The sequence below is a fragment of the Macrotis lagotis genome, chromosome 3 (genome assembly GCF_037893015.1).
Source record: "Macrotis lagotis isolate mMagLag1 chromosome 3, bilby.v1.9.chrom.fasta, whole genome shotgun sequence".
Classification (NCBI taxonomy): domain Eukaryota; kingdom Metazoa; phylum Chordata; class Mammalia; order Peramelemorphia; family Peramelidae; genus Macrotis; species Macrotis lagotis.
In genome coordinates this window covers 50,547,344-50,571,091 of record NC_133660.1, presented here as the reverse complement: position 1 = coordinate 50,571,091, position 23,748 = coordinate 50,547,344, and the positions used below count along the sequence as shown (strand labels likewise).

The following is a 23,748-nucleotide window of genomic DNA, read 5'->3' as shown; positions in this document are numbered from 1 at the left end:
TAAATAGGATCTAAAACAACAAGATATTTCTTGGATGTAAAGATTATATTCTTTCCAGGAATTGTGATTAATACATAAACCTATGGGTTTTCTATGAGTCCAAGATGTGAACATTAGGTCACTACACACACATACATCATATGTATATGTATATATATATATATACATATACATATGATGTAAATATACAGACATAAAATATATATTTCTCTGGAATGCAAGTTTATGTATGTATTTTGTGTGTTTATCTGTGTTTGGTGGAGTATGTTTGAATATATGTTCAAGGTAGCTAGAGTGGCACAGTGGATAGAGGGCTGGGCTCAGATAAAGAAGATATGAGTCTAAATTATCCCTCAGACACTTACTACCTCTGAGACTTTGGACAAGTCACTTAAGTACTGATTGCCTCAGTTACTCATATGTAAAATGGGAAATATAATAGTACTTATACCTCAGGTTGTTGGGAGAATCAAATGAGTCAATATTGGTAAAGCACTTAGAGTGCCTGCTGGCACATAATAGACAATGGAATGCTAATTGAATCATACAAACATTGTAGATTACTAGTTATTGAGATACAAAATGATGATTGATTTTTTTGAGAAAATTCTCTAGAAACCCTAAGTAAAAAGGAACTTTATAGGTATGACCAATAAATCTCAAAAACACATTCTGGAAATTATATTATATAGGAGATTTAGTCACTTCTTCTCTTGTTATTAGAATGACTTATCTTTCAAGTTAGTGTTCTGACCATGCCTGGAAATGAGAATAAAAAGTTAAGAAATTTAAAAAGATAATTTTAATATAATAGTATTACATAATGCATCTATAGATGTGGGCTTAATATGGGCAAATCACTTAACCTCTGCCTGCCTCAATTTCCCCAATTATAAAATTAATTTATTTTCCAGGGTGGTTGTGAGTTAGAGGGCTTGTCTCTGCTACATTGCTACATGATTTTGAGCAAGTCACTTAATTTATTTGGGCCTCAGTTTCTTCATTCCACAAATGTGGGGTTGGGTTGGGTGGCCCTTGAAGTCTCTTCTAGCTCTAGATTTCCAATTCCTTCCAATTCCTTCCAAATATGGAATAGAGAATTGCATGTTAGTTTAGTTTCTTTTGTTTAGTTTAAATTTTGTCTGACTGTTCATGACAAAGATACTATAGCGGATTTCTACTTCCTTCTCCAGCTCATTTTACAGATGAGGAAACTAAGAAAAACAGGGTTAAGTGACTTTCCAAGGATCACACAACATGACGTCAGATTTGAACTTAGGAAAATGATCTTCATGACTTTTGGGCCAGCCTTCTATTCATGTTTCCACATAGCTACACCAATTTAGTTTCTACTTTGCCTTTAGTTTCAAAGAAAGTGCCCTGTGGAGCACTTAGAACTTGGTCAGACATTGAAGATGTCAAGGTCATCCACTTCATCCCAGGTCATGACCAGTGGTTTCAATTTGTCACTGGACTTTGATGTCTCTGAAAGAGAAACTGAAGCTGACAACTTTGTGCAACTCTGCCTCACTTAAATCCAATTCACACACAAGTTAAAACAAAGGACAAACTACATTGATCATTCCTCAATGTTAAATAGATCTAAAAATAGGATTCTGGATTTAGAGCTCCAAGAGACTTTAGGTGTTATTGAACACAGATCCTTCATTTTCTAGGTGAATGAACTGAAGCAAAGATAAGTGTCTAGGAATGAAGTAGTATGGCTTAAAATGCATAATTCCAAGTTTTTTAGGGCAAAACAGACATCATGAACATTTCTCAGTTAGTAGTAGATTGAGTAGATTATCTCCAGAGTCCCTTTCAGTTCTAGTCATAGAATTCCTCCAAATTAACGAATTTTCAACAAAGATCAACATGTTAATTTAGTTTCTACTTTGCCCTAAGAAACTGAAAAACTTCTGGGCCACACAATATACTATTATGGTGAAGTGCTCCACAGAAAGAATATGAGGTAATATCTGAATCCAGGTCTCCTTGACTCCCAATCTGCCTTAATTAAGAAGCATTTGCTTCATGTAAAGCATAATAAAATATACACAGAAATGTGATGAAAGGTTTCTCCCCTTGAGGAATCAAGTTAGGCAACTTAGGCATACCCAGGTAAAACATTAACCACCAGGTGCAAATAATATGTGAACAAATATATGATAATGTGGCTTAACCTGTTGGCATGGTTGATGCTTAGGTCTTTAAAAAAATACCTAGGCAAAATATCACCAAGGGCAGTAAAGTTTCAGAAGAATCATGTTTATTTACACACAATAAGCATGAGACAGCTTGACAGTCAGCAAAGATAAAGTCAATGAGGCTCAAGAACTAGCTGAGGCTTATTCATCATCTGTCTTGTATATTGAGAAATCACCAAGCAATGGTTCATGAAGTTATTTGGGTGAGGTGTGGTTGCAATGTATTAATGATATCACTTTGAAGCAGTGCTCATTAGGGCTATTATTACTGTACATCATAAAGGGCTTGGAGTGAGATTTGAATGAAGTATGAGTTGGCATTGTCAGAGAAGACAGAGAAGGATATTTCAGAAAGAGAAAATACTTAATTTAACCTGTCATCTCCTGAAAAATATGTACATCACCAAATCATCTATTTCATTAATTCCAGCTTTTGTTTCAATAATTTTCCACCTGATTTCCTTCTTTTAAAAATTAGATTCTTCATTTCCATACCCAATACTTGAGATATCACTAAATACAAAGAAAATGAAGTTGGTGAAGAATGCTAGAAATGGACTTTGGAGACAGAAGTCACACATTTGAGTTTTGGCTCTGTCTGCCATGAATGGACACCACTTTGTAAATCTTTTAACTCTTTGGAAGCTGCTGTACTTCCAGTTAAGCCACTTCACTAAGGACAGGATTTATAATTGTGTAAGCACAGGGCCTTTGTATACTAATATTTATAAGCTTGGAACACATAATGACAAATGGCTGCCCTAGAGTCAACCTGCTGATGAGTATCTTTACAGAACTATATCTGGTCTGACCATAGATGATCAACATCACTGTCTTTGGTCTTTAAAGCATTTCTAGCTTGGAAGAGTCTGCTGTAATTTGTGTTCTACCAGATCATTCTATGAGGTGAAATTCCAGGGAATCTTTCATTGTGTCCTGGACCCTTTCAAAGTCTGATGAAGCCTGGACTCCTTTTAGGAGTAAGATATTATAATTAAATTAATAAAACAAAATAAATCAGATAACAAAAAGAAATTAGATTTATATTCAGATATCAAAATTAAGCAAAAGAAGTGCATAGACTCTAGGCTAAGAACTCCTTACTTAGCTAGAGTCAACTTCACGTGGAGCATTGGAGTATACTTTATTGTTGGGGCTGTGATAATAAGTCATTTATTTATTATCTTTTAATGGGCATTCTTAACAAAAGGATAGTAGATTATGAAAAGTAGACTTTAGGGTATGAAAGATCTAGATTCAAATCTTGCCCTGACCTATGCCACCTTGGAGCCAATGACAATATTGCTTAACTTCTTGGTGCTTCAGGCAAGTCTCTTTTGACTATAAATTCCAGATGATAAATGACAAAAAGGGCAAGAAACTAGAGAATCTCAGAGTTCAAAGGGACTTGATAAGCAATCTAGTCCCTAAACGAACATAAATCCTTTTGACGATTTATATTGCCATAGTTTACCCACCTTTGTTTGAATTTCACTAGTTGTGCATCTTGCTTTTCTCCCCCACCCCCACCCCCAATTAGGATTCCTTGGAAACAGTGGAAAAGAGGATCAAGTGGAAAAAATAGGAATGTGGTGGCAAGGGTCACTTTGGAAATCCATGATCCAGATATAACAGTAGGTTCTGATTCAACTTTTACCTGCAGTGGACTGCCATTTTTTCCTTTTTGGTTCTTGGCTATATCCTGTTCTATGCCTTTATCCATGGGCATAAATCTTATAGATAGATGGAAGAGTTAGCATTCAAAAATATCTTCATCATCTGAAACAATAGACTAGAATTCACAAAATGAAATTTGAAGTTAAAAAATACTAAGTTATAAAAAGTTCAGAGGATTTAATTAAGTTTTAAAAAAATCCAGAAGAACTGAAACTGGTTGATAGCAGTTTTAAGCTAACATTTCATGACTGCTAAATAGTTGAGTAAAGATTTCTAAAAAACCCAGGCATTCTGAATCTTTTGATTGTAAAGTCAGTGACTTTCTATTACACTACATTTTCCTCTTGCAAGCAAGTTATGTCAAAAATGGAACAAATTTGTGGGAGACATTTTTTCAATTCTACATAAAAAATGACTTCCTAAGAACTAGAACAAGTCAATAATACAGTGATCTACCACATTAGGCTATGGCCTTTATGACACTCAAGGTATTAAAACAGAGGAATGGTTAAAGAAATTGTGTTATATGGAAATAATATAATACTATTGTGCTGTAAGAAATGAAGAAAAAGGTAGTTTCAGTGAGACATGGAAAAATTTATATGTAATGATGTAGTGAAAAATAAATAGAATCAGAACAATTTATACTATGATATCAGTATTATAAAAATAAAGAATTTTGGAAGTCTTTAAAAACCTCAATCAAAAGAAAGGTCAACCATGATTTCTTAAGACTGATAAAGAAGAGGACAGGGAGATGATGGATAAGAAATGCATTTTTGGACATGGAAAAAACACACCTAAATTGGATGGCTATCTGTCAAGTGTTGAAAAATAAATGCTTGTATGGAAGGAAAGTCAACTCTAGGATACTTTCCATCTCTAAAATTCCACAGTTATATTTCCTCTAGGCTTTTTAAGTCAAATGATGCTACAGGCTAAGTGATAGGTTTATTTAGATTTAACTTTATTTTTGCATAATCACAAATTAACTAAAAAAAACCCTGCATTTTCATATAATATCTTTTGAACAAATGCATTATTTAATTCAAAAACAGTAAATGAATTTTGAAATGCATTGGAATTTTCTCACCATCTGGTAACCACATGAAAAGAAATAAATTCCATATGAATAATAGTAAGCCCTATAATTGATACCAACACTGTTAAAATCAACAGCCATCATTCTCATTTCTCTTTAGCTTTTAAAAAAAACTACCTATTCATTTAAAGTTAACTAGGTCTTGCCATTTTGAGATTAGAAGTGCACAAATTACCCTATCACACCTGGTACTGTTTAGATCTCCAGAAATGTACTTTCATAAAGCATTGCAGTTTTTGAACAAATGCTTTATTAGCTAAGGCAATTTCAGTATTTTGTACATCTAATTCTTTCAATATCCTGGTGAAGTGGAAAGTATGACTATCTTTTATACATTTTATATATAAGAAAAACAGAGATATAGAGAGATTAAATCCCACAGCCAGGTGAGTGGGAAAGACATAAGACATCTTAACTTTGTGGAACTAGGTAATATTGAGATTAAACTCAAGAAAATTCTGTAATTTTTTCATAAGTTTAATTAAGTTTATTTGAATATATTGTGTTATACTCTTCAAAAAATTTCATTTGTGTTTATTTTCCCATTGGGTCTTCAGATTATCATATGAATATCAGGTAGCTGGTGAAACATAGATATGGCATTCTAGAAGAAATTATGCTTACATTTTTAAATGTGTAAATGGAAGAGGCCTGGAGAAAGAGTTAGGAAATTTGACTTCTATTCTAGGCTTTGTCTTCAGAATTGTAGAATGGTAGGGAGCAGTCAGGTGAAGTGACCGGGTGTTGGTTCTATTGTCAGGGAAAAGTCATCTTCCTGAGTTCAAATCTGGCCTCAGAGACTGTGTACTACCACACAAGTCACTTAACCCAGTTTGTCTCAGTTTCCTCATATAGTAAAAACAAGTTGGAGAAGGAAATGGCAAACTGTTCACGTATCTTTAATAAGAAATCCACAGATCTGGACCTGACTGAAAACAATAAGAGGACTTAGAGAGGGGCAGCTAGGTGGCATAGTGGATAAAGCACCAACCCTGGAGTCAGGAGTACCTGGGTTCAAATCTGGTCTCAGACACTTAATAATTACCTAGCTGTGTGGCCTTGGGCAAGCCACTTAACCCCATTTGCCTTGCAAAAACCTAAAAAAAAGAGGACTTAGAGGACAACTTTACCAACCCTCTTACCCATAAGAAAACTGTATGTTTTTTTGATATGGATAAAAATAAAGATTTGGGTACTAAGAAAGATAAACAGATAAATGAAATACGCCCTATCTCCCTATAGTAGGAGGAAATAACATAAACATATATCAGGGAAGGAGTATGGTGCAAAGGAAAGGATGCTGGATTTGAAGTTAGAGTCACTTTGCCATTTAACATCCATGTAATTTTAAGCTAGTCATTTAATGTGTCTGAGCTACAGTCTTAATAGTCTAGATCAGCCACTATCAAAGTGTATTCTTGATCATTGGGGCAAGTCCCTTTTAGGGGATCTGTGAGGTCAAAATTATTTTCATGATAATGCTATTTGCCTGTTAAAACATTTCCCTTTTCCCACTGTATATCTATATGGGGCTAGATTTCCTTCAACCAAAACAACATAACATACCAGATTGAATACAGAAATGAGAGAATCCAGCTGCCTTCCATTAAGCAGTTTTTATTTTTGTGATTCTATTGTTATTTACAAATGTAAACTGCTGTTTCTGGCATATTTATCTATTTGTTTAAAAATAATAAAACTATCACATATTTACATGAATAACATTTAATAAAATATATTTCCAAAAAAAATAAGTGTTACTGTTTTGCATATATTTGCAAAATATCTAAAGGCAGCTGTAATATGAGAAAATATGAAGAATACAAAGAAATCATAGCCTTTTCTGGAAAAATGCAAAAAAAAATAAACAGAACCATAAGAATCAAAGATCACCTGAAATGAATCAGAATGAATGACCAAAGGAATTGTGATAAGACTTTAGAAGGAATGACTGAAAAGCATTATGGCACATCATATACTGCAATTAATTTGAATGTAAATAGTAACCAAGCAAAGTCATTTGTATTGATATTCAATATTAAATTTCCAATTAAGTATCTATTTTTGTGTTCTATGATTTATTTATTTTCATATTACAATAGTTTTGTGAATCTCCCCCCCCCCCAAAAAAAAGATAGTAGAAACCAAAAGGGAAATGAAGTGAGAGAAAAGAAAAATGCACTTCAGTCTGTGTTCAGATTGCATCAACTCTGTCTTTGGGATGAGTTGCTTTCTTTATTCTAAGTCCATCAGAGAAGTTGCTTCAATATATTTCCCCACAGTCACTATTACTAGCTGTATTTCCCTCCATTATATTCCTCCCCACTCCTATTTATTCTATTTTTTCTCTCCTTTTTCCTTGGCCCTGCTCAGAAGTGGACTGTATCTGACTACTCTCTCCCATGATCTTCCTTCTCTTCTATCACCTACACCCTCCTCTCCTCCCCCTGTCCCCATTATTCCATCTTTTTCCTCTCATTTTTCTCTAGGATAAGATAGATTTCTGTACCCTACTAAGGGTGCATGTTATTTTCTTTCTGAGCCATTTCTGATGAGAATAAAGGCTCACTTATTCCCCCTCACCTTCCCTTGTTCCACTCCATTGTGAAAGCTTTCTCTTGATTCCTATGTGAAATATCTTATCCCCTTCTTCCTGTCCTTTCCTTTCCTCCCAGTACTTTCCTTTAACATGCATTGGTTCCATATTTATACCATATCATACCATTATATTCAACTCCCTCTTGTGTCTTATATATGCTCCTTCTAACTGTTCTTATGAGAAGGTTCATATGAGTTATCAGTAGCTTCTTCCCATGCAGGAAAACATACAGTTCAACATTATTAAATCCCTCATAAATAGTCCTTCCCATCCACCCTCTCTATGCTTCATCTGAGTGAACTTTCTGTTCAGTTCTGATTGCTTCAACAGAAAAGTTTGAAAGTCCCCTGTTTATTGAAAGTCCATTTTTCCCCCTGGAAAAGGATGTTCACATTTGTTGAATAGCTGATTCTCAGTTGTAATCCAAGCTCTTTTGCCTTCTGGAATATCATATTCCAAGTGTTATGAACCCTAAATGTAGATGCTACCAAATCCTGTGTAATCCTGACTGTAGAGCCATGGTTAAATAGTTGAAATGATTCTTTCTGGCAGCTTGGAATATTTTCTCTTTGACTTGGGAGTTTTGGAATTGGTTATAATATCCTGGGAGTTTTTCTTTTGGGATCTCTTTGAGGAGGGGATCGGTGGATTCTTTCAATTTCTATTTTACCCTCTGCTTCTTGCATCTCAGGGCCATTTTGTTGCGTTGTTTCTTGAAAGATGAAGCCTAGGCTCTTTTCCTGGTCATGACTTTCAGGTAGCCCAATAATTTTAAAATTATTTCTTCTGGATCTATTTTCTAGGTCAAGTTGTTTTTTAATGAGATATTTCACATTTTCTTCTAATTTTCCATTCTTTTGGGATTGTTTTATTGTTTCTTGATTTCTTGAAAAGTCATCAGTTCCTTTAGTTTCATTTTACATTTGAAGGAGTAATTTTCTACAGAGAGCTTTTTTACCTCCTTTTCCAACTGCCCAAATCTGCTCATTTTCCTCTTGGGTTCTTTTTTTCCATTGGCCTAAACTGCTTTTTTTTTTTAGTCCAATAAGTTTATTTTTGAAAATGTACACAAAAATGTTGAACCATTTCATGCATCCTCAGCAGCTGGAGCATTTCCACCCTTGGTGTTCCTAGTATATATCACTTGAGCTCTGTGCTTGGAAACCAGCTTGATCAGACCTTTGGAGGGCTGCTCTGGCCAAAGAACCCTGAATCTTCAGTCTCTCTGAGACTACTGTAGGGGTGATAAGTTTATAATTGGGGACCTCCTTGCAGAGTTTGTCATACGTTGCTTTGTCAAACAGAACCAAATTGTTGAGCTTGTCTCGGACTTTTCCCTTGGACCACTTCTTCTTCTTGGCTTTGCCCCCAGACTTGTTCATGGGATCTTTGTCCTTCTTGGCTGACTTGCTGGCATCTTTCTTCTTCTTGTTGTCCTTGGGTGGCATGGCGAGGCTTCAGGAACTCTTATTGCAACCACCTCCGAGCTAAGATGACCGACAGAAAGGCCTAAACTGCTTTTTAAAATGTTATTTTCTTCCATATTTTTTGGATCCCCTTGACTAAGTTGCTGACTTGGTTTTCATGATTTTCTTGCATTGCTCTCATTTCTTCTACCCAATTTTCCCTCTACCTCCTTTACTTGCTTTTCAAAGTCTTTTCTGAGCCCATTTCCTATTTCTCTTAAAGGCTTCAGGTACAGAAGTTTCAACTTTGTCATTTTCTGAATGTATATTTTGATCCTCCATGGGACCAAAGTAATTTGCTATTGTCAGATTCTTCTTTTTCTGTTGTTTGCTCGTTTCCTCAGTCTTTGACTAATTTACCGAATATCCAAGGCTTTGGGGGGTTTGGGACACTCCCCCAGGGAGCTTAATTCCTCCAATGTCTCTTGCCTGTGTGCTGGTCTGTGGATGACCACAAGCCCTCCCCTGTGTCCTGGAACTGTGAGGAGGATCCCTGCTTCACTATGATAGTGTGGTGACCCAGACTGGGCCCTGGATCTGAGTGTGGGCAAACAGCAGAGTCCTGCCCCAGGAAGAGTGAAGAGACCTCTGAAGTCTCCCTGAGCCCTCTTACTATCTGTGGACTGTGTGCTCTGGAAGTGCTGGGTAGTTCTGCAGTTTCCCACCACAGGGCTGCTCTGAGGCCAGCACTGGATCAGTCTTTCTGTGGGTTCTGCTCCTTGAAATTTTGGCTAGATTCATAATTTGATGACTTTTGAAGTTTTGGAAGTTTAGTTTCCAGGAATTTCTGCTCTCATGTCATCATCTTGGCTCTACCTAAGTATCTATTTTTTTTAAATGTTATTCTGGGGGTAGCTAGGTGGTGCAATGGATAGAGCCACTGGCCCTGGAGTCAGGAGTACCTGACTTCAAATCTGGCCTCAGATACTTTATAATTACCTAGCTGTGTGGCCTTGGGCAAGCCACTTAAACCCCACTGCCTTGAAAAAAAAAACTAAAAAAATAATAATAAAAGAAGTTATTCTGATATCTCCCTTTACTTTTTATTCTCCTGAATCTTTCTTTTTTCCAAAGACCCAAAGAAATTTATTTGACTGATTGTTTATAGTCATATTCATTTTGAATGGCACAAGAAATCAATCCATGGTCATTTATTCAAGTTTAAACTGAGACACTAGTTGTATTACCCTAGGCAAGTCACTTAACCCTATTTTCTTTAATTTCCTCATCTGTAAAAGGAGCTGGAGAAGAAAATGGCAAACCATTTCAGTATCTTTGCCAAGAAAAACCCAAAATGGCATCTACCACAACTGAAATAACTGAACAAGTTAACCTCTCAAAAAAGCTCAATTAGTCTTTATGTCTATGCACAAATGTTTCTCATCTATAGTAATATAAAAGTGGCTTGGAAATATTTCCCATAAAACAGTATCTGTGAACCTCTGGCAAGTCATACATGGCAGAGGTCCCTGTCTGTCCTCTGGGGTATGCACTGAGTTTAATAGTTAAGAATCCTATGGATTTAATTTAAGGTACTAGGTGGGGAAATGGACATACTCCCCCCCCCCCCCCGAAACTCCTGGGAAAAATGCTTCTTTGGCTTGGATTAGTCAATCAGACAATAATATTATTTCTTTGAGTTTACTTGTAATCAATCTCTATTCCAAAACTTCATCCTGAGTTGGAAGTGATATTGGGTTCTGGGGAGCAAAGTGGTACAGTGGATAGAATTCTTGGCATAGTATCCTGAAGATTCAAATCTATCCTTAGATACTTACTAGTTGTGTGAACCTAGGCAAGTTGGTTAACCTCTCTCTGTCTCAGTTCTGTCACATATTAAGTGGTGATAATAACGCTAATTCTCATAAGACTGATTTGAGAAACAAATGAGATAATTTGTATATTGTTTTACAAACTTTAGAATACCATATAAATGTATATAAAGTACTATAAAATATAAATAAAAGTATAAATATAAATATTAGAATCTTTCTAATAGAGGGGACTCTATAGTCCATTTTCAAATCTATATATTTATACAAATACACACATACATATAAATATACAAATATATACATAAATATACACAAATTTCTACAAATATATATAATATACATATATGCATATTATATATATGTATATATAATATACATATACTTATGAAGATTTCACATAGCAACCCATCTCAGAGTTCAGTTAAAAGTCAGGGAATTCTCTCTTTCTTCTAACCTACATTTCTCATGCTACAGTGTAGTTCTGTTTCCTCTTGTTCTGTCATCATAGAAAATGGAAAACAGCTGTTCTTTTTGCTCAATAAGAACCCTAAGCTTACTTAAAGATATTTCACATTTCACAATTAGTCTAATTTTTGTATTAAAATTAGTTATCTCAAATTAGCAGTAAATGAAAATTAATTTTCATGTAGTGGCTTTATTCTTCTATTAAGGCAATGTGCAAATATTAAACACCTACTATGAGTCAGAGGAAAAGCAATAAAGGTCAAAATCTTTCCCTATTCCTCAAGGAGCTCACAGTCTAAAACTAATATAGCGTAAATTGAAGATGATCTCAGATGGAAATCAGACTATGCAATGTAGTTAAAATTTAGTGGAAAACTCACCATTTGGTTCACTGTAGTCCCCTTTGTGTCCAAAATTGAGTAAGTTTTTTTGACCAGGACCAGGCTACAGCTGGGATAACATGACATTTGTTTGGTAGCCTATGAGGGTAAGTGTATCCTTCTTTAGGAAGTGGAGTTTATGAGTGGAATGTAAATGCTTTACTAATTCTGGTAATTTTACTTAAGAGGTACTTGGCCTTAGGGGAATTTTTCCAATGCTATCTAATACTGCTTTCTTCATGGTCTCTCAATTCCAGCCAAACTAGCCCAATTTCTGTCCCCCATTCTTTTATAGTCCTCTTATAAGTCCTTGTATTTGTTTATATTCTTTTTCATGAGCACCCTTTTGTACCCAAATGCTAGGATCTTTCTAACTTAACCTACTTCCCTAAATTAGTGATAATCCCTGAAATAATGAATACCTGGAAATTTGGATAGTCTCTTTCTTTTCCTTAGCCAGGAGTGGTAAGCAGAAAAGATTGTAAGTAATTGTATATGCTTTGAATAATACTATCCAGTTACCTAAGAGAGTGGTTGAATTTTGCTTTAAGTCTAGTCCTTTTCTGCAATTGACAGAAACAAAAAGATCTTATATCCTCTATACCTCTCAATCAATTTTAAAGATGTAGTCTCTTAAAATGAGAAAACCAGCTATCTCTTTTATTTCATTAAAGGTGCCCTTAATATATACATAGATATTTCCTCTGATTTTATATGAGAAAATGTAGGTATTCAAGTCAGAGTTGCTGAAGTCTTCTTGGTGATACTTTTAAGAGTTTTCAGTCATCTTTTTCATTCTTTGAACTTTCTTTTCTCAACTATTAACAGTTGAGTATCATCTCCATACATTTCTATATATTAGGTCAACCTAACCTTTTCAACCTCATCTTTTTAGAAACCACTGATATTTCTTAGTAGAATAATCAGATAATGATGAATGGATATGATTTGCTCAAATGTAGTATATCGAGTTCTACTGTGGATGGGAATAACATGTTAGCAGTTCTACTCCATTTCACATTTTTTCATTGTCCCTCTTCTCAATTTAACTACATATATTCTTGGTTTGATTTCACATTATATTCTAAGACATCTTCCAGGGCTATAAAAATTTGATATGTGAAGTAATACCATCATCCATAGTACTTTCGAATAAAACCATAATCTAAATTTATATTAGAATATCACTCATGCCTTTCCATTTGGCAAAAAAAGATAAAGGATTTACTCACAGAGGTTTTTTTCCTGGTACTCTGTCCACTTTCAACATCAAATATTTTTACATTAGTTAGAAGTTCTCTAAAAAAAATCTATCACCTTAATTTCTGTCCATTCCTACATATTAGAGCTCAAATTTGAGCTGCTTTAATGACATGAAATGACTTCTCATTTATTTTCCTTTTTTCCCATTTGGTGTTGATTTTGGCCTTTGTTTTAACCAGTAAATGAAAGCAAAAACATATAAAGATAAGTGATTATGAATTGGAGCCATTTGTTTCTTATCTGTTAAATAGTCATTGAAATTTTTATTCTGTGTTCCCCATATTTATCACTTCTTTAAAAAGTGTTCATATTTAAAGCTTTCTCATTTTAGTAGAATCTGTCAGAGCATGCTTGTTATTGATATAATAGTTTAATCATCAGGTCCAGATAAAGCATACAGAAAGAACCTTTTTGGGGGAGGGGGTGGGAGGGAAGACCATACTGTCTTCTCTAATAAAAGCAAAGAAAAACAAGAATACCCAGCCTTTCCTTGATCCTCTTGATTATTTAAAATATACTTGCCTAATTTTTATCTCCCCAAATCCTTTAAAGTCCAGCTCAAATATGTTACTTGATCACTGAAGCCTATTCTGATGAATTTAAGCCCATGCATGTCTCTTCCTCTTCCTAACCTCAAAGAACATTTTTATTATACTTATTTGCTTCTATTTCCTCTCCTTCTAATTTGTAAACTCATAAAAGAAGGGAACTGAGGCAATAACTGCATCTCCACCTTTCTCAGCACTCTGCTATATATAAATCCTACAGGAAGAGGAAGAGACATGCATGGGCTTTGATGGGGTGGTAAAACAATAAAATAACTGACTCAGTTGAACAGTGATTATCTGGTTATTTATTGATTATGCATTGATTCTTAATTTGCAGTATAATGAATCCTTCAAATGGGCTGTCCTACAAAGTGGAACATTGGTGCAGAATCCCAGAGGGATAAGTACTGCATCTTTAATGGTGATGACTCATTCCAGAAAACATTTCTCACATTGGTTTGAGTCAGTCCTCTCAAGATTAGTTTCATGTGTACTTCTTGACATTTCTTTCAGGCCAACACTGAAATTACCAAGACCAGTTTTTTTTGCATTCTTTCATTGTTTTAAGATGGTTAGTGAACTGTTCTCAATTATGATTCTTCCAATTAGAAATGAGACACTACTTTAACCTAAATAACTGACTTTAGTGGCAGGAGTTTCAGGTATCGTGGCAAGACCATGAGGGAAATGATTTGGGGGAGGCAGGGCTAAGTGGTATGCCTCTTGTTTTACTATGGAAGTTACACTGAAGTATTTTCCTTTTAGGCCTACCCTTTGAAGATTGGAATCTGATAAGCCAAAGTATGTATGTGTGTGTTTATCTCTGATTGTGTGTGTGTGTGTGTGTGTGTGTGTGAGTGCAAGTAGAAGGGGGTGGGATGAGTAAAATTAAACCAAAGCACTGAGTCTTTATGACCAGCTCTACTAAAAACCGTACACATCTAAACAAAATTGACAGTTATCTCAGTAATATTTGGGGGTTTAACATTTCAATGCTATTACTACTGCTGCTACTACTGCTGCTGCTGCTTCTACTACTACTACTACTACTACTACTACTACTATACCAATAATAATATAAACTCTTGATTATATGAAAGAAAATTGTCCATGCTGTTCATTATCTAGCATGTATTTTCCCCACCCATCATACCAAATCTTAAATCACCATTATGAGGTACAGGAAAGAAATATTGGGTCAAGGTCACAAAAGGGAATGAATATTTGTAGGTACATGGATCCCCATTCAAAAGTCTAAGAGAAAATATGCTTAGATTAGATTTTGTTTTGTTGTTCCACTGAACCTTACCCAAGTTTGACATGGTATCAAGCAGATGTTCCTGAAGGCTATGTTGGGAGAATGCAAGCTTTAATGAATAACATAAGCTAGAAAGGCAAGGACCCACAAAAATGTGGGCCAATATCACCTAAATCTGGAAGTCTTATAACCAGATAGGCTCTAGGATGCTGACATTTTTTGCCATCAATCATTCTTTAAAAACTATTTATTAAACTGTAAGGATTGCTAGGTGGAAGAATTGATAGAATATTTGGAGTCTGAAAGAATTGAATCCAAATCCAGCCTAAGATGCTTACTAGTTATGTGACCCTGAGAAGGTCATTTAGTCTGTCTACCTCAATTTTCTCCTTTGTAAAATGGAGATAATGGCATCTATGTTCCAGGGTTGGGAGGATCAAATGAGATAATATTTGTAAAGCATCTGGTATCAGTGGAGGATGTACCCACATTTATTATAGCAGACAAACCTCGATAGTAACTTAATTCTTTTCCTGTTTTTGTCTTTTAATATCTCTCTTGATGCACATAAATGATAACTGATATTAAACATTGTTATTTTTCTGATACACTAAAAGACTCAATTCTATTAGGACCAAAAATTTGCTCTTTTTCTGTTAAATGGTAGCATGTTAAAGAAAGGACTTTGGACATCGGGTCAGAAGACTTGAGTTCAACATTTAAGGAATCATATGATTTTAGGTGTCATTTAATTATTTCTCCTTTAATTTAATTTTATTCAGGTAATTTCCATGATGACTCATTCAAAAAGCAAATATTATTTTTTTCAAAGGTATCTTACATGCTAACTAAAGTATTTTTTCCCAGTTCAGTACACATTTATTTAGTTCCATGAAGTAGAATGCTCCAGGAAAGGTAGCATGGAATAGTGGATTGAAAGATAATTGATCCAGAAAGTTCTAGATTGCAGTCTTCATTTGAATTCACAATAACTGTACAACAAAGGAGAAATCATTTAATCTTAGTCCCAAGCAAATTCTATCTTTCAAATGAATTGCCCATCTTTCTTGTCTTTTTTTGTCTTTGTACTTTCTCATTTGGTGATCTCAACAGCTTCTATGTTTAAAGAGCGACAAACTTCTCTTCAGTTTCAGTCACCCAACATATTGAACCACTTGTCTGATGTCACTTCTACCTTCACAAAAACCCTGAATATGGTCCCTTCTCTCCACTCATGAAACTCTCACCCCTATTCAGTCTAATTACCTTTCACCTGCACAAGTTCACAAGCTTTCTTGTTGACCTCACTGCTTAAAGGTCCTGCCTCTAGTTCATCATCCACATGCTGACTTGATTTTGCAAAAGCTGAGTTTTCTTATGTAATCTCACAACTCAATGCATACCAGGGAGCCTTGCTTTTTCTATGATCAAATAGGAAGTCCCTTCTTTGCCATGTAAAAACCTCTATGACCTGGGATCTTTGTAATTTTTCAGTTTTCTTCTATTTTGGTCTCATTGACACACTGTCCAGACAAGCTTTCCTGGTTTATTGCTGTTCTTCTCACACAATACTTGATCTCTAGACTTGGAATCTTAGCACTGACTTTTCCTCATATCTTGAAGACTTTCCTTCCTTCCATTCACATCTTTGTTTGGTTTCCTTTAAGATTCAGCTTCATCCTCATCTTTTTTATTCTTATCATTTTTAATTTTATTTTTAATTTGCTTTTACCCCAGTTACATGAAAGAATAAGTTTCAACATTTACTTCCAAAACCTTGAGTTCCAAATTCTCCTCCCCTCCTCCCATCCCATTCCCCCCATTGAGAAAGCAAGCTAATTGGTGTTATAAATGTGTATACATGAAACACATTACTATAATAGTCATGTTGTAAAAGTAAACCTAACACCCACCTCCTCCCCACAAAGAAAGAGAAACCTCAAGAAAAATAAAGTGCTTCAGTCTATATTCAGACACTATAAGTTCTTTCTTTGGTATGGATAGCATTTTTTTTTATAACTTCATCAGAGAAATCACTTCAATATTCTTTTCCCAGAGTTGCTATTGCTAGCTGTATTTCCATCAATTCTATTCCACCACCTTCATTTATTCTATTCTCTCTCTCCTTTCACCCTGTCCCTCCTCAAAAGTATGTTGTATCGGACCACCCTCTCACATCTTCCCTCTCTTCTTTTAATCCTATTTTCCTCTGGGTAAGTTATATGTCTGTACCCTATTGAGTATATATGTTATATTCCTCTCTGAGCCATGTCTGATGAGAGTGAAGGCTCACTCACCCTTAGTTCCCCCCTCTTCCACTGCATTGCAAAAGTTTCTTGCCTCTTTTGTATGAAATAACATGCCATTCTATCTTTCCTTTCCCTTTCTCTCAGTACATTCCTTTCTTGCCTATTAACTTTACCTTTTTAATGTATTACTCCTTCAAACTCCCTCTGTACCTTGCCCTAATAAATAAGAAAGTTCCTATGAGTTATCAATATCATCTTCCCATGAAGGAATCCATGCAGTTCAACATCATTAAGTCCCTCATTATTTGCCCTTCCGGTCCACCCTCTCTATGCTTCATCTGAGTCCTGTATATGAAGATCAAACTTTCTGTTCAGCTCTGGTTGTTTTATCAGGAAAATCTGAAAGTTCCCTGTTACACTGAATGTCTATCTTTTTTCCCCTGAAAGAGGATGGTCAGTTTTGCAGATGATTCTTGGTTGTAATTAAAGCTCTTTTGCCTTTAGAATATCATATGCCAAGTCCTGTGAGCCCTCCATGTAGAAGCTGCTAAGTTTTTTGTAATCTTGACTGTAGCTCCACAATATTTGAATTGTCTCTTTCTTGCTGTTTGTAATATTTTCTCTTTGACTTGGGAGTTCTGAAATTTGGGTATAATATTCCTGGGAGTTTTTATTTCTTTCAGGAGGGGGATCATTGAATTCTTTCAATTTCTATTTTACCATCTACTTCTAGGATATCAGGGCAATTTTCCTGAAGAATGAAGTATGGTGTTTTTTTCCTGCTCACTACTTTTCAGGGAGTTCAATAATTTTTAAATTATCTCTTCTGGAATCTGTTTTCCAGGTGAGTTGTTTTTCCAATAAGATATTTCACATTTTTCATTCTTTTTTTTTTAGGTTATTGCAAGGCATTGGGGTTAAGTGGCTTGCCCAAGGCCACAGAGCTAGGTAATTATTAAGTGTCTAAGGCTGGATTTGAACTCAGGTACTCCTGACTCCAGGGCTGGTGCTCTATCCACTGTGCTACCTAGCTGCCCCTAGTTTTTCATTCTTTTTATTTTGTTTTATTGTTTATTGATTTCTCACAGTCATCAGCTTCCCTTAGCTTCATTCTATATTTGAAGGAATTATATTTTTCAGAGCTTTTATTATTTCCTTTTCTATCTGGTCATTTCTGCTTTTTTATTTTTATTTTTATTTTTTTGGTTTTTGCAAGGCAAATGGGATTAAGTGACTTGCCCAAGGCCACACAGCTAGGTAAAGTGTCTGAGACCAGATTTGAATCCAGGTACTCCTGACTCCAAGGCTGGTGCTTTATCCACTACAGCACCTAGCCACCCCCATTTCTGCTTTTTAAAGCATTCTTCTCCTCATTGGCCTTTTGGACTGTTTTTTCCCATTTGACTCGAACTGGTTTTTAAGATATTCTTTTCTTCAGTATTTTTTTATAATTCTTTTACCAAACTTCTGATTTGGTTTCTTGATTTCTTGCCTCACTCTCATTTCTCTTCCCAATTTTTCCTTATCTCCCTTTCTTGATTTTCAAAATCTTTTTTGAGTTCTTCAATAGCCTGAGTCCAATTCATATTTTTCTTGGAGGCTTTTGATGCAGAAACTTTGACTTTGTTATCTTCTAAGTAGGCATTTTGATCCTCCATGGGACCCAAGTTCCTCTATTGTTTCCACATTTCCCTCAGTCAATGAATTGATTTTAACTCTTTGTTAATGGTGGGGGCTCTACTTCCATGGTAAAGGATGCACTGTTCCAAACTTTTGAGGGTTTTTGCAGCTGTTTTTAGGGACACCCCCCTAGGAGCCTCAATTCCTCCAAGGTCTTATGGAATGCTCTGACCACTTTCCCAGCTTGTGCTCTGAATGACCATAAGCCCTCCCCTTTATCCTGGAGCTATGTAAGGCAGTAAAGTTTCTTTTCCTGACACTGGGGCCCCAAACTGAGACCTGGATCCAAGTATGGGCAAAGCCACAGAGTCCTACCTCAGAGATAGCACAGAGAACTCTGCAGTCTCCCCAGACCCCCTTAACATTTGTGGGCTGAATGCTTCAGAAGCAGCTGCCAGGTGGCTCTCTGCTGGGGGGCTCCTGCCATGTGGCTCCCTTCAGAGGGGTCTACTGCTGGGTGGCTCCCAGACCTTCTCCTGCTCCCCAGGGAGGAGTCTGCACTGAGACCTGTGTTGGCCTGGGCTTTGCTCTCATTCTCTTGTGGCTGAGTCTTCCCACTGACCTCCCAAGTTGTCGTTGGCAATCCCTGGGCTAAGAGGTTTGGAAACTTCCCTGCCACTCTGTCTTAAATGTCCTGAGGGACCCAGCATAATAAACCCTTCCCACAGATCTTCCAAGCTGACTTGGACTTGATCATTGTTTCACTCAGTCTTTTTTTTGTGTTCTACTCTGGAATTTTATTTGAATCATAATTTAAAGGTATTTGGAGAAGTGGAGGGGAAAGCTTGTGGGAGTTACTGTCTTTAATCTGCCATCTTGGCTTCACCACTACAAACTAAAGTGTAAACCAAAATGTAGATGTTCCTAAAGGGATATTTCCAAGACCCTTTTGACTTTTTTTCTCCTTAATTTTTGGAAAGCTAATTTGCTCCCATAACATCAATAATTGTCTTTATCCTCAATCAATATCTTCACTCTATTCAGTCAATAACCATATATTAAGCAATTACTATGTGCTGTCAATGTACTGAGCACTGGAGGAAATTAAAGTCAAATTGCCCCCCCCCATTCTTTCTAGAGCTATAATTTTGCATTTTCATCTGTGTCCTGGACATCTATACCCCAATGTTCCATCAGGGTCTTAAACTCACAAATCTAATTTTGCTTAAGGAATTCATTCATTGATTGTTTAATTGGAATGCCATGAGGTCTTTGACAGTACCCATTCTACCAAATGTTAAAAGTCATTTCTCCCTCCATAATTTTCTCAGAGTACTTTGTCTGGACCTCTCCCTTATGCTTCTCACCCCTTCCTGTATATACATTTATTTACGTGTGTGTGTGTGTGTGTGTGTGTGTGTGTGTGTGTGTGTGTATGTGTGTGCGTGTGTGTGTGTGTGTACATTTTTTCCTAAAAGTTCTTTGAGGTCATACTTTATTTTTGGTTCTTGTTTTTAGTCATTATTTTTGAACCCCTTGCACGTAGTTCATACATAGTAATAGAATCATAAATGTTAAATTAAATTGAACTAGTGGGATGTCTTATTATTATTATTTATGTTTTAATTCATTATATGATGGATGATCAGTTTTAAACTCAAACATTTTTTTATTCTTCCTTAATGTTGCACAGAAGTACCTATTACCTAAGAACACCCTCTAAAGATCAGAGATAAAGGGGCTCAAGGGGACCCTACTTGAAGTGGCATGTGTTAGTAGTGATATTTTTCAAAGTGAAATTTCTATTAATTTTGTAAGAGATATTTAAATTCGGTAATGAAGACCTTAGGAACTTAATATAGCTTTTGAAACTTTGAAAACATAATGGAAATTTCCTATTTACTGAAAAATATTAATTGATCAGCTTTTTTGAGGGTTCATTTATAAAATAGACTAGTTTTGCAAATGTGAAAAAGGAAAAAAAGACCCTGGGAGCTAGTCAATGAGAATTTATGACAAGCTGACAAAAGTCAGAGCATGAAAGGCAGTCCTTTTCAGGGGCTTCTGTTGTTTCTCTTTGCAATAGACTGCTCAAGTCAACTCTACATTCCTAGGCTTGACTGATGGAAGAGAGCTTTTTCCACTACAGAGAGTTTTTATTGTATAATATATAATTGTTCTGAAAAGTGTAAGAATGCTATAAGGAGTCCTGTGTTTCTCCCATTCATTAAGTATTGTAATTCATCTCATTTTTACTATAGATGATAGCATATTATAATAATATATTGCTATAGCACTTAGAAGTTTACAAAAAACTGTCTTCATAACCTCATCCTGTGACATATAAATATGTAAAGGTTTTCATATCTATCTATCTATCTATCTATCTATATATATATATATATATATTTACTTATATCATGGGGTGAGGTAATTAAGATGTGTACATGTCCAAAGTGGCTTGCCCAAGGCCACACAACTAGGTAATTATTAAGTATCTGAGGCCTGATTTGAACTCAGGTACTCCTGACTCCAGGGCTAGTGCTCTGTCCAATGCACCACCTAGTTGCCCCTTTCTCCTTCATTCTTTTTTTAGGTTTTTTGCAAGGCAAATGAGGGTTAAGTGGCTTGCCCAAGGCCACACAGCTAGATAATTATTAAGTGTCTGGGACTGGATTTGAACCCAGGTACTCCTGACTCCAGGGATGGTACTTTATCCACTGTGCCACCTAGCCACCCCTTGTCTTTCATTCTTAAAGAAGTCAATAATATCAGGAGGGAAGGGCTGCGGTGACATGCAAGTGAATATATATCTCTTATTTTATGTCTCAATGTGTATCTCTATCTCTATCTATTCTATATCTACATTTACATCTACATCTATATCATCTATCTCTATCTCTATATCATCTACATCTACATCTATATCTATATCTATATCTATATCTATATCATCTATATCATCTATCTCTATCTCTATATCATCTCTATCTCTATCTCTATATCATTTATCTCTATCTCTATCTCTATATCATCTACATCTACATCTATATAATACATATATGTGTATAGACACTGGAACACATGAATTCAAATCTTCAGATACTATGTGACCCTAGACAAGTTGATCAAATTCTCTTGAGTCTCAGTTTCTTTATATATATATAAAAAGAAAGGGTATATGAACTAAATGACTTTGAAGTTGTCTCCATTCCAAGGACATTATTCTATGATTTTACAGATGAAGAAAATAATCTAAGAGAAGTGAAATAATTTTCCTACATTTTTGTATCCAAGTGGATCCCCAAATTATATTCAAACCCAGATCCCCTAATTCTGAGTCCACTATAAATGCTGTCTTAGATGGTGTAATCACAAGATTACATAATCAATTGTTCATGGAACACTGAGCTGATCTCCAAACTGTAGTGTTGTTGTTGTTGTTCAGTCATTTTCAATTAGATCTGACTTTGTCCCCCCATTTGAGATTTTCTTGGCAAAGATACTGGAGGGGTTCACCATTTCCTTCTCCTGTTCATTTTACCAATCAGGAAACTGAGACAAACAGGGTTCACACAGCTAGGGAGTGTCTGAGAACAGATTTACTGAATTTAGGAAGATAAGCACTAGGCCTAATGCTCAATCCACAGCACCATCCTGCTGTACACCCAATCTGTAGGGTACTATGAAGAATTTGAAAGATCAGTGAAGTCTCTTGACACATTCATAGACCACAAGTCTAGACTGCTTCACCTATGTGTCTGTCTGCCTTAATCACTGAGAAACCATGAAGGTCTTTCCCTTCCAGTTGGATTGCTTTTGATTAGGTAAAGTGGTTATTCTTGGTCTCTTTGTCTCATCTCTCTCTCTTATTTAGCTTTAATCATTGGAATGATCATTGCATCAGTCAAACTGACATCTGGAAAAGTCCTTTGCTTGAAAAGGGCAAGGGCTCCCATTACATCCAGGGACATCTTTATCTATGGATCTCATTCACTTGACCAAAATAACTCCAGAGGAGAAAGTGAGGCTGGTAACTATGCATCATCCCCCTCACTTAAATCCAATTCACTTCCATGTCACCACAGCCCTTCCCTGATATCATTGACTTCTTTAAGAATGAAGGACGGGGTGGCTATGTGGCGCAGTGGATAGAGCCACCAGTCCTGGAGTCAGGAATACCTGAGTTCAAATCCGGCCTCAGACACTTAATAATTACTTAGCTGTGTGGCCTTGGGCAAGCCACTTAACCCCAATGCCTTGCAAAAATCTAAAAAAAAAAAATCTTAAAAAATTAAAAATTAAAAAAGGAATGAAGGACAAACAACATCTTTGAATATGTACACATCCTAAGAATGACCAAATCTTAAAGACAATCTATCAGGTTAGGCTTTTATCAGAATTAGTAAAATACAGAAACTCAATATTTTTTGAGTGATACTTTATAATACTTCAATAAAAGAAATTACAGTTAGAGGGAGTACTTATTAAAATTATTTATTTTTTCTAATGTAGCTACCTGTAGGCCAATGGAAGATGGAATAATTTAGTGAATTTAAAGGAAAAAATTACTGATTCTCTATAGGGAAGAGTTACTATCACATTGGATAGCACATGTATATGGAAAATGAATTTTTATTTAATAATGACTACCCCTCATTAAAATTATTTTGATTTGCAATTTTAATGCTTGGAAAAAACATGATGTTGAGGACTTAACAGTAAATTGGTCAAATATGGTCAATTAGACTCATCAATATTGCAGCGAATTTGCAAAATTAATAAATTTCTATGGCACTCATGCAAGGTGGTATTATAAAAAATTATATGTACCTGGTTCTTTAGAACCAGAAAATAGGAGTAGAAAAAAAAATGAGTCATTAATATCCAGGTTAGTGGACTGATTCTGGTTTAAGAGAACTTGATTTTAAATATAGGCTGTCATTACTATTTCTGGTGCCTCTGAGAAGCCATCTGACCACTGTGAATTGGGTGGACCATTGAATTCTCTTTAGACTGTAAATGAAGCCACTTCATCCACCCTGTTCTTGACTAACTGTCCATTTTGTTACATCTCTAACAGGCAGTTAGCTCAACTTTTCTTGAATGCCTCCAGTGAGGAAGACTGGACTTTGCCCA

The 23,748-nt window shown here is 35.6% G+C and overlaps 1 protein-coding gene and 1 pseudogene across 1 annotated transcript in view; both read right to left on the bottom strand.

Moving 5' to 3' along the window:
* The window catches only part of ARSJ (arylsulfatase family member J), a 116,879-nt gene that overhangs the window by 4,371 nt on the left and 88,760 nt on the right, over positions 1-23,748 (bottom strand). The gene's annotated exons all lie outside the window — the stretch shown is intronic.
* Positions 8,605-9,084, bottom strand: LOC141517544 (small ribosomal subunit protein eS25 pseudogene; annotated as a pseudogene).